The sequence below is a fragment of the Heterodontus francisci genome, unplaced genomic scaffold, assembly GCF_036365525.1.
Source record: "Heterodontus francisci isolate sHetFra1 unplaced genomic scaffold, sHetFra1.hap1 HAP1_SCAFFOLD_397, whole genome shotgun sequence".
NCBI classification, from domain to species: Eukaryota; Metazoa; Chordata; class Chondrichthyes; order Heterodontiformes; family Heterodontidae; genus Heterodontus; species Heterodontus francisci.
The window spans coordinates 519841-532668 of NW_027140767.1; positions in this window are offsets into that span (position 1 = coordinate 519841).

The following is a 12828-nucleotide window of genomic DNA, read 5'->3' on the forward strand; positions in this document are numbered from 1 at the left end:
CGAGTTCAAAGTGAAAGGGGAAATGTTTAGGGGGGATATGCGTGGAAAGTTCTTTCCGCAGAGGGTGGTGGGTGCATGGAACGCATTATCAGCGGAGGTGGTAGACGCGGGCACGATAGCGTCTTTTAAGATGTATCTAGACAGATACATGAATGGGCAGGAAGTAAAGAGATACAGACCCTAAGAAAATAGGCGACAGGTTTAGATAGAGGATTTGGATCGGCGGAGGCTTGGAGGGCCGAAGGACCTGTTCCTGTGCCATAATTTTCTTTGTCCTTTGTTCTTTATTGGTGCCCTGCCCCGCCCTGTGCTCAGCACATTCTGCACAGTTTATGAATAAGCAGTCACCAAATTAAAATTGCGATGAGGAGGAATTTCTTATTTTGAAAGTTCCATCGCATTTAGAATTCACTTACCCAGGGTCAGTGGAGTCTGGGTCATTGAATATATTCAAGGCCGGTTTAGACTGACTTTTCATGGCTTACTGTTGTCTCGCGGGAAATTGGAATTACAGCCATGGTGAGATCAGCCATTGTGGTATTGAATGGTGGAACATGATCCATGGGCTGAATGGCCTACTCCCGCTTTTATTTCTAATGACCTTCTGATCATAGGTGACAGGTTATCTGTTGCATATCTTGCACTTGCATAGAAAGGAGCTTCGGGCCAGCAAACCAGACCTTGGGTGTGACGGAAGAGTGAATAAAGGTATTTTGTTCGCGATTTTAGGTGGACATGGTGGAAATGGAGGAGGATGATTTGTTGAAGCTGGAGGCGGTTGGAATGGAAAGTGAGAATAAGTGAATTAATATCATGGTTCTGGAAGGTAGGGAAGGAGGTGAGGACAGTCACTCGGGTGATGGAACAGATAAAGCTGAGGCCTCTGCAAAACCTATGTGAAGAATGCACGGTAAACGTGAAATTAAGAGACTGCAGAAGCTCTGGTATGGAAGATGGCATTGTTTAAACGAACAAAAGTCGATGAGGTAACTGAGAGAATGGAAGTTATTATTTCGGCAAAGTGGAGTTTGAGGAGGTGTGGTCAAGATTACTTTGGATGTTGGTGGATCACAGTAAATATTGATGTAGAATCTGTCCACTTAAATGGAGAGAAGGAATTCGTGGAAGAGAAGTGAGGAGTCACAGATGGACCGTTTTCAGGCGAGGGAGGGACAGATATTTCATGCAAATTTGATTAAATTTTCGAGCTCGATGTGAACAAGGGTTTGACACAGCCACAATCATCGATGTATCGGATAAAGAGGTTGAAAAGGGAAACGGAGTAGCTCGGACTGCGTGAGGGAGAGAACAATATTGAAAATCCTGTCATTGTGTCCAGTTCTAGGCACCACACTTTGAGGAACAATGTATAGGCATTAGAGCGGGTGTAGAAAATGTTCAAGAGAAAATTCCAGGGGTGACAGATGTTTTATGCCGACAGATGACAGAATCGGGGTTGTTCTCCTTCAAGAGGAAAATGAGAGAGAGTTTGCTAGAGTTGTTCCAAACCATGGGCAGTTTCAACAGAGTAAATAGAGAGAAACTGCTCTCATTGACAACCCTGGCGAAAACTTATGGACACAGGTTTAAGGGTTTGGCAATAGAATCAAAACGACATGAGGGAAAACATATGTTTCCGAAGCACGTTTTGAGGATATGAAATGAACTGCCTGAGAGTGTGGTGAAGATAGATTCAATAAGAAGCGAATTGAATAAACAACTGAAGAGAAAAACAATGCAGGTCCGTGATGAGGAGATGTGGGAGTGAGATTAGCTGAGCTGCCCGTGCAGAGAGCTGACACGGGCAAGACAGACAAAATGGCCAACTGCTGTGTTGCAACCATTCAATACTCCGTTTTGTTTAAATATATGAATTGTTGAACGGAATTGAACAGCTAAAGTGAGCATCCAAATTATAGATGAACATCCGTTACAGGCTTCTCTGACGTTAGGAATTTAATTTCTGAATAGTCATGCAGAGGGAAGGCTATCACTAAAACAACATGAAATCTACAGATGAGACTCATGCATTTTCCAGGACTTCCTTGATTTCTATTTAACACAGCTTCCAGTTATGATTAGTTGCTTATTGTGATCAGATCTGTCCAGACTTGGGGGTGGGGATGGGTCCAATTCAATTTTATTGGAAAATATATTCCATCAACAGGGAATTAACACAGCTGCCATAATCTGTTTGTTCAGAAATTAAGAAAAACTGTTTGAACAATTTTGCAACTTCAGTATCCCCTTGGCGATCCGAGAGGGTAGAAAGTTAATGCACTGGGAATGTGTCACCTCAGAATGTATTTCAGAGATATTAACTGCAGCACGAACAGACCGATCACACCAAGCAAAAAATGCACCGAACAATTCAATGGGTGAGGAACATATTCTATGTGATCCTTGCTGTAATTGGTGTTCCTGGTAAGGATCTATAACCAATGAAGTTTTGTAAATCTGCGTATGAGCTGGTTTCTTCCCTTACCATGGGACTAATAATATTACATGAGATCGAACGGTTACAGTTACACAGACACACATTCAATAATTTAATTGCATAATTTTCCTGAATTATCTGTGCAGTTTTAATCTGTTGTCTCAATTGCTTCTAGCTCAAGGCACTCTGCATTATAAAGTTATTGAATTGTGTGGAATGTTGTATTCTGTAGAATCAGAGCTCAAAGTAGGAAAATCTCAGAGGGGAAGGATTACAGCAGTTATCTGTTAATGTCGAACTATGCTGTGTGTGCACACTAACTGGAGTGGAGCACCTGACCTCAGCGATCATGTATAACTGGGATTCTCTGTCACTCTAGAATTGCACTGATTGTGGCTGACTAAATGATGTGGACCACGTAACTCTAGGGACCACGCATTTCCTGGAGTATCTGTCATTGTATTCAATTCGGGTCCCCATCTTAATCGTACTCTAAGTAAAGTTGTTGACAGCACTATCAGGTGCTGATTAATTTCATTCTCGAGCACAGTCCTGAGAAGCGTTTGGTCATAAGTGCCCTGCAATAATAAATAATTCGCTTCAATATTACGAAAAACACTGATGACTATGACTTGTTAATAGACAAGTTACTGATTTTACGGCGCAGAAACTGGGCTTTCAGTACCACTAGATTCGGACTGCCTTCCTGCTCTGCACGAGCCTCTCTTCATTCCAGCTCAATGAATCCTCTCTGTATATCCTTCCAATCCTGTCTCCCTCATGTACTAACCTCGCTTCTTCTTATTTTCTTTCCATTGTAACGACTCCAAGAGGTCTCAATTCCACGTTCCGAGCACTCCGACTAAATCGGTCTCTCTTGAATTCCATCGTGAATTTATTAATGACCATCTTATTTTCAGGAAATGCAGAACTGGTCACCAGCAAAGGTGGAAATATCAGGTCCACGTTATCCCTCTCTAACCCTTATATAATTTTAAAAGCCTCTATTAGTTCAACACTCATCCTTCTCTTATCGACATAATAGAGCCACAACATGTTCCAATAATTATTATCTCCCAGTTATGGTATTATTTCTGTGAAAAATACGTGCACCTGCTGGATATTATTATCACGTGTAGTCCAGAAGAGTACACATTGTTTTTGTGTTCAATCACCACCTTTCTAATACGTTATTATGACACTTCTCTTTGAATGATATTCCTGTAGAAATGAATGTCTGTGCTTTGATCACATTTGCATTTACTCATGAAACACCCTGTTCACTTTAACTCAATTATTCATCAGAGGGACTGGCCCAAGACGTATGAGTGTCTCCTATCCGAGGGACTGGTTCGAGTCAGGGATGGATTTCTTCGACCCCAGGGAGTGATACGAGTCCGGGTTTGGTTCCTGCAGTGGGAGTGGTTGGAGACCGGGTATAGTTCTCCAGTCTACCCATTCTTTGGCTCCTCATTGCTGCATTTAACTAGTTGACTAGCGTCCGGTAAGCGGGGTGCTGTACATCCCCGTCCAGGATTTGTTAAATCTGCAGCAGCTGGTGTTGGAGGCAGGTTGGGGTCACGGACCCGATCTGACCCGATCCCAATCCACACGGTTTCGGGCTAAAATCCTTTTTGCCAGGGTTGAGAAGCGGAGAATGTTTTTCAGTTGTTTACAGACACGTCTCCCTTATCTCCTTCACAGTTAATTTAGTGTCAATTGTGATCCTGTCCAAGGGAAATTGCGGTCTCTCCACCGGCACCACCCGCTACCTGGTGGCCATGTCAACGGCGGATCTACTGATCATTATCACTGAGATCATACTCCGGAGAATCAATAGGCTTTATTTCACATTAGATTTCCTGGACCTCACCTTTGTGTGTCGCTCTCGCTATATCCTGATCCATGCAGCCCTCGACTGTTCCGTCTGGTTCACCATCGCTTTGACATTTGATCGATTTGTTGCCATTTGTTTCCAGAAGCTGAAATCGAAATATTTCACCAGGAAAACTGCGACTGTGGTTCTATTCACAACTGGCATTCTGCTCTGTCTAAAAAATATTCCCATCTACTTTAGATTTAAACCTGGATGGGTAATCGACAGTGGACAATAGTGTTGGTCGAATAAGCGAAGCTATTTTACTGACCCTCGATGGATTGGATTTAGAATGTTTGAAAAAGCTTTAACACCATTATCGCCTTTCATATTAATTCTGTTGCTGAACGCTCTGACGTTCAGACACATTTTAGTGACCAGTCGAGTTCGTCAGAGACTGAGGTGACAGAGCAAGAACGATAATCACAGTGACTCTGAAATGGAGAGAAGAAGGAAGTCTATGATTTTACTCTTCAGCTTATCTGGCAGTTTCATATTTCTGTGGCTGGTGTATATGTTCTATATTTTTCATGTTGGTCATTTCTTAGATGATGATTCTTCTTATATCTTTGAAAATGTCGCATACATGCTGCGGAATTTAAGTTGCGGTACGAACACATTTATTTATGTGGCCATTCACTCCGAGTTCAGAGAGCAGTTCAAGAGCGCGGTGAAATATCCAGTTACATCAATTATTAAATTAATTAATAAGCAAAGCAACTGAGACCAGCTTAAAGATCCAGTGGTTAATGGACAAGAGGAGACCGCTGGATGTCCAGAAGAAAATGGCCTGTTGGAGTAAAGACAAACACTAGAGTTGTTAGCGAAGGGAAGAAGGGGGTCGTGAGCAGGAAGATCGGAAGTAAATTAGCAGGAATTCAAAAAGATAACGAGCAGTGAGCAGAAGGAAAGAGATGACCTTCGGAAAGGGGTCAGGAGGAGAGTGATTGCTCGACCGAAAGGAACTGATGTGAAAGAAGCTTGAACTGGATATAACATCTATCAGTAAACAAGAAACATGCAGTTCAATAAGTATGCTAACTGACTTGATCAATTAACTATAACTGTGGAAGAAAACATTTATATTTAAAAACCCTGGGAATTTTGAGGTGAATTGTTTACAGTAGTTGGCATTGTTGATACGAAGATGAAAGATTGATGAAGAACTGCTTTGTATCGACAAGGATGTGATATTTGTTCACACAATGCAATATTAACTCTTGGAGCCTCGGAAATAAGAGATAGACATACTTTTAGCGTACTCCACTCGAATTACATAGGTGCTGAGACAGCAGATGAATCTCACGTTAAACTAATGGAAGAGTTAATTCAAATGATATCAGAGTAAGGAATCGGAATCCCAAAAGATGGAAACTCAGAGTCTTTGCTGCTGCAGTTTACAGTGGTGTTTGTGGTTTAATTATTCAGAAACACGGTTCAACGTAATGTCAATGCAGAGACAGGAGAACAAAGGGATGGCCTGTGCTGGCAACTTTCAAGGAATCCTGGCCTTGAAGGGTAAGAAACTTATATGTTGTCTTCAGTGGTTTTTTGTTCAGTATTTCTAACATCTTGCTTAATAAATTATACTGGATTCATAAGTAGCCATTATTATTATCTTGTTAGGTCAGGCACAGCTGAGAACCCCACTGTAATAAGTTGAAAATTCAGAACTGAGAATTTTGAAATAAAAGTGTTTTACGCCTCAGAACCCCAAAACATACATTGGTGCAACTTGGCACCAGACGTTGAAAAAAGGTAAAACGAAATGACTGATAGTGAAGTTGAGTGGAATCTTGCTCTGCTTAGTCTGACCAACTTTTTACATTCAGCGAAGGGAAGTCCAAAGGGAAACAACCAGACATAGATCCGCAAGACCTGTGAATAAGATGTCATTTGAATTAAAAAGTCAAAGATTGGTAAAAAGCCTAGAACGAATATCAGCAGAAAAGAGGAATAATTTAGTATTTTAAGCTTCCAAGAACCATAGAATCATAGAAATATAAAATGTTTAAGGCACAGAAAGAGGCCACTTTGATCCATCGTGTGTGTGCCAGCTGGAAAAGCAGCCACCTATTCCAATCCCACCTTCCAACATTTAGTTCTTAGCCCTGCAGATTATGGTAGCTGAGGTGCATATCCAGACTCCTTTTCAATGAGTCGAGAGCCTCTGCCTCACTACCCTTTCAGGCAGTGAGGTCCAGATCCCTACCACCCTCTGGGTGAAAAGATTTTTCCCTCATCTCCCCTCTATTTTTCTAGCAATCAGTTTAAAGGTATGCCCCCTCGTCACTGTTCTCTCAGCTAAGGTGAATAAATCCTTCACCTGCACTCTCTCCAGGCTCCTCAAGATTTTGTACATTTCAATCAGATCTCCTCTCAGCCTTCTCTGTTCCAAGGAGTATAATCACAGCCTATCCGATCTTTCCTCCTACCTGCATTTTTCCAGTCCTGGCACGATCCTCATAAATCTTCACTGTACCCTGTCTCTTGCAATTACATCCTTTCTGCAATGAGGTGACTGGAACTGCACAAAGTACTCAAGTTGTGGCACAGGCTCGGTGGGCCGAAGGGCCTGTTTCAGTGCTGTATCTCTAAACTAAACTAAACTTATACAGTTTCAGGATAACCTCCCTGCTGTTATATTCTATACCACAGCTAATAAAGGAAAGGATAGCATATGCCTTCTGAACCACCTATCGACCCTGTCCTGCTACCTGCAGGGATCTGTGGACATTGACTCCAAGGTCCCTCACTTCCGCTACACTTCTCAGTATTTTCTCTTTAATCATATATTCCTTTGCCTTGTTTGACCTCACTAAATACATCACCTCACACTTCTCCAAGTTGAATTCCATTTGCCACGTTTTCTGCCCATCTGAGCAGGCCATCAATATCTTCCTGCAGCCTAATGTTACTCTCCTCGCTATCTAGCACAGGGCCAATCTTCGTGTCATACGCAAACTTATTGATCATGATCCGTACATTAACGTCCAATCATTAATATACACCACAAAAATCAGGGGACCCAGTACTGAGCTCTGCGGGACGCCACTGGAAAGAACCTTCCTGTCGCTAAAACACCCATCAACAATTACTCTTCGTTTCCTGCCACTGAGCCAATTTTGTAGCCACCTTGCTGCATTTCCCGGAATCTCATGGGAACATTATTTTTTTAACCAGTCTGACATGTGGGACCTTGTCAAAGGCCTTGCTAAATGCTATGTTGACCACATCAGCTGCCCACCTTCATCTATCTTCCTTGCGACTGCATCAAAAAATGTGATCAAGTTGGTCCAACAAGATCTTCCCTTAACAATTCCATACTGACTATCCTTGATTAACCTGTGCCTATCTAAGTGACAGTTTACCCTGTCTCTCAGAATAGATTCCAATAATTTGCCCACGACTGAGGTTAGGTTGACTGGCCTGTAATGATTAGGTCGATCCTTCGCTCCCAATTTAATCAGAGGTACAACGTTAGCAATTCTCCAATCCTCAAGCACCGCACCCCTGCATCCAGTGAGGGCCATGGTGCTGAGGACGCAGTGGATAGCATGTTTAGCGAGGTGGTCACTCCGCAGGTCATGGCTGCACAGGCAGAAGAGAGATGGCTGTCCACCAGGAGGAGTAGTAGACGCAGGCAGGTTGTGCAGGAGTCCCCTGTGACCATCCCGTGTCAAATTGATATACCGTTTTGGATACTGTTGGGGGGATAGTCTCTCAGGGGATAGCAGCAACAGCCAAGCTCGTGGCATTACGGAAGGCTCTGCTGTACAGCAAGGCAGGAAAAGGAATGGGAGATCCATATTGATAAGAGATTCAATTGTAAGGCGAACAGACAGGCGTTTTTGTGGCCGCAAACGAGGCTCCAGGATTGTGTGTTGCCTCCGTGGTGCAAGGGTCAAAGATGTCTCGGAGCGTCTTTTTCAAGGGAAAAGCATGTTGTCCCTTTCGGATTCTCCCTCGTTAAAAAGTGGTTAGAATTGGTTTGAACAAGTGTCTCTTTGTCCTTTGCTTTTAAAAAGAGAGGTGGGATGTCGTTACATCCAGAGAACTTTTGCTTTACCACTTTAAAACTAATAGAGTTCACCCTTTCCACTAGCAACTTAACAATATGCTGAATGGCATTTTTTGTGAAATATAAATAGGATTTTGTGATAACTGCTGTTTCTAAATTGCCACAGATATCTGGATTGAATAGACTCCTCTGGCTCCAAGCCAAACGGACCTTGAGTTCTTTGCTTCTCTAAATAGGTGGACCATATGGTCACAGAGATTAATCGACTTCAGCACTTTAAGTCTTTTGCAACATTTATGACAGCATGGTGATATTTTGATCTGAAAGCTTGGCCTTCTTTTTATAAAAAGTCAGGAATTGTCATTAATTCATTCATACATTTGTTTCTATTTATTATCTTTCCAGAGAAAGTCTTTGTAATTATTTGCAGACAGCTTCCATAACAATTGTAGACATTATCGTCTCTGATGAATGCATCTGAAGCCACGAAACATGGAAATAATTGTTTATGACATTTAAATCAATAATAAAGAAATTATTATGAGTTGCTATTCCAAGTACTCAAAAGGAAATCTATCTGAGTTTAAATGGGTATAAACATACATAATTTTCAAAAACGTTGATGGAAATACCGTCTGGGCGGTTGCTGAGTATTGAGGAAAAACCTTTTTTTTTAAGATAAATAAATGGAAGATATTGTCAACTGACGACACCATTATTTGAATTTGGGATCTTAGATTTTTTTAAAATCTGTATAATTTGTTGCATTTCCTATCAACAGTAAAGGGGTATCTGAGGTAAATAATAAGCCAGCGTGCATAATCTGCTGTTTTTATTGTATGTAATTACATGATAATAGATTCGGAATTAACAGCATTCCTGTGAAAGGATAATAACTGTCATCGAATGAGGTGATCAGCAGGTGGGGTGACAGTCTTCAATCTGAGGAGTGTCAATGAAGTTTCAATATACCTGTTCTCCCCATCCCCCACCAGAACTGGACCCCGAACGGCGAGATTGGACCACACTCCAGGAATTAGACCCGCCCTTCCAGGATCAGAAGTCCCTCCAGGATTGAACCCCTCTCCCTTGATCAGACCATACGTCGTCTCTTGGATAACATACTCTCCAGGACCCATCCTTCCCTGGCCTGAGATCACTCTTCAAGATAGGAGTCCCCTCCACTGCTTTCAGGATTGGCAACACAGTGATCGGACATTTCAAGACTCTCTCTCGCTCTGGAGTTTGCCTTTGGAGACCCCAATGTCAGGCAGCTCCTCCCTGTCAAATTGGAACCAAAGCCTGTTTGTGTGACTTCAGGCGGGGTACCTGTCAAAAATTAAAAAGTTAATGTATGCAGTTAAAACACTGGAAAAGCTATCCTCACCTATGTCACTCATCCGCTGATATCTATACCAAACTACAAACAGAATATTGACACTGCTGTAACTCTGATTGAAAATAGGACAATGTTGAAGAGGAAACGGTGTTGTAGTGTCACTAAGCTAGTAATCAAGAGGAGCAGGCTAATGCCCCGGGGACACTGATTCAAATCCCACCATGGTAGTTGGTGGAATTTACATTCAATTTAATTAATAAAGTCAGCGAATGAACAAAAGGTAGGAATTGAATGTCAGTCGCAGTAATGGTGGAATGATACTCGCATTTTTATAATCAAACAACATCTGCTTCACTCATGCCCTTTAGAGAAGGAAATCTGCCATCATTACTTGGTCTGGCCGACATGTGACTCCAGACCAAGCACAATGTGGTTAACTCTTAGCTGCGCTCTGAACTGGTCTGGCAAATAACTCAGTTGTGGAGGGAAATATGGGATGGCCGATCAATGCTGGCCTTACCAGCAGCACACAGATCCCGTGGAAGAATTAAAGAAAACACTCAGCAGGGCAGACAACATCTGTGGATATAGAAAGGGAGTTACCGATTCAATCTGATAGGCTTTCTCCAGTACTGGGCGATATTAGAGATTAACAGTTTTAAAGCACGATAGAGTCTGTGAAAAGTCGGGTATGGGAGAGGAAATAACAACGGTGAAGGTCTGTGATCAGTTGGAGGGCAGGAATGATACAAAGACAAAACAAAATTATGGCGAATGGAACAAAGGAAAAGGAGAGGATTAAAAAGTGGGTGGTTTAAATGGTTACAGCAGATTACAGAAGGAGGGAGGAACATGGAAAATCTGCCAAAGACGAGAAAGCTCCAGTGGCCTGGAAAAGTGACACAGAATGGTGGGTAAACGCACCAGCTGTGTATTTATAGAGAATCCCTACACCACCTCCACTCTGACTGACTCTGGTGTAACCATCCCCCAGTAAAAGCACAGGCCTACCGAGAAAGTGGAAGCAATGTTTATTATCTGAATATTTTAATCTCCGTGGTGAACCCGAGATGCGATAAAACACCTATCCGAAATTGAGCTGCAATGGAAGAGGATATGGGTCAGCGATAGAGAGGTCAGAGTGGAGAAGGATTTAGAATTAAAGTGATAAGTGAATGGAAGCCGAGGTTTATGCTTGCAGAATGAACGGAGGAGTCATGAAATGCAATCATCCAATCTACATTTGCTCCTGCCCAATGTCCAGCAGATTTCTCCCTGCGCACTCAATACTGTAACATTAAACTGGTGCCTGTTTGGAAAATTGTTTTGAGTGTTTAAAGATAATGCATAAACAAAACAACAGCATCAAATACAACTCAACAATCATTTACAAATAAAAAACTCTCTCAAAGAGTTGTGTTGAATTCTTCATCACGAACATTATGACATCTCTCTCTCCCTCTCACTTCTCTCTCTATGCTGGTATCTTCTGTACTATTCTTCTTTTCTTCTTCTTCTTTGGCCTCCGTATCTCGTGAAACAATGGGTAAGCTCCTGGTGGTGGTCAGTGGTGTTTGGAGCAGCGCCTGGAGTGGCTATAAAGGCCAATTCTAGAGTGACAGGCTCTTCCACAGGTGCTGCAGAAAAATTTGTTTGTCGCAGCTGTTACACAGTTGGCTCTACCCTTGCGCTTCTGTCTTTTTTCCTGCCAACTGCTAAGTCTCTTCGACTAGCCAAACTTTAGCCCTGTCTTTATGGCTGCCCACCAGCTCTGGCGATCGCTGGCAACTGACTCCCACGACTTGTGATCAATGTCACAGGACTTCATGTCACGTTTGCAGACGTCTTTAAAGCAGAGGCATGGACGGCCGGTGGGTCTGATACCAGTGGCGAGCTCGCTGCACAATGTGTCTTTGGGTATCCTGCCATCTTCCATGCGGCTCACATGGCCAAGCCATCTCAAGTACCGCTGACTCAGCAGTGCATATAAGCTGCGGATGTTGGCCGCCTCGAGGACTTCTGTGTTGGAGATACGGTCCTGCCACCTGATGCCAAGTATTCTCCGGAGGCAGCGAAGATGGAATGAATTGAGACGTCGCTCTTGGCTGACATACGTTGTCCAGGCTTCGCTGCCATAGAGCAAGGTACTGAGGACTTCTGTACTAAAACTTCTGTACTAAAGCTCAGAGTAATTGAAGTTTTGTTCCGATTGTCTTTTGAAAGTTAATATGGAATCTGCTTTCAGAAACGTGCCAGAATGTGAATTCAAGACCAGACCAACACCCTGTCTATTTGTTTCTCCCCTCTGCTAGTGTAAACAGTCCCTGCTCATGTCTCCAAACTGAGGGAAAGAATTTGAATACAATTAATTTCTCCAGGACAGCAGCTGCAGAGGATCTGGAGCCTCCTGAATGTGGAAAAGTGATGAACAAAAATCATCTCTGAATCTCCCAGGAGAGCAGAGGAAAGAAAAAGTCAGGAAGCAAATGGAAACAAGTGACACTTTATTACAGCAGCAAAAACTGAGTCAGAATGTGGAGGTCGTTATTGCTGAACTTTACATAAACTGGAGGTGACAAGTGGACGATCGTTCATACAATCTGTGATAATTGTGAATTTCCTAACTTTGTAAATTGTTGTAACATTAAACTGGTAACTGTTAAGAAAGTTTTTTCCGATTGATTACAGGCTAATGCACAAATACAGCAGCAGCAGCAAACAAAGAATTATTGCCGAATATAACTGTAAATATCGGTCAGAACTGCTGTGTGAAATGTCACCTGATGTGAAGGTTCTCTTGGCTGCTTCATTAACCTAGCTCTAGTTTCAGTTTTTATCACACAGTGAAATTGAAAATCCGAATAAAACTGCCTATTCATATTGTGGTCAAACAGGCCTCCACAACAAAATCTCACTGCCAGAATTTCAAGGTAACTGTATTGAGACATTTACAATCATTTTCTGAACGTTCTGTTAACTGAAGGTTGATAGTGAAAGACATTCAATGCAATTATTGTTAACTAATCGTTATCCAAACCGGGACCTCCAGGTTTTAATTTACAGCAGATTTTCTTCTCTGTTAAAGAGGTTTTTGGGGGAGGGAAAGAGAGAGAGAGACAGACAGGTTTCTATCTGGAATGGTCCATTTGGGATAT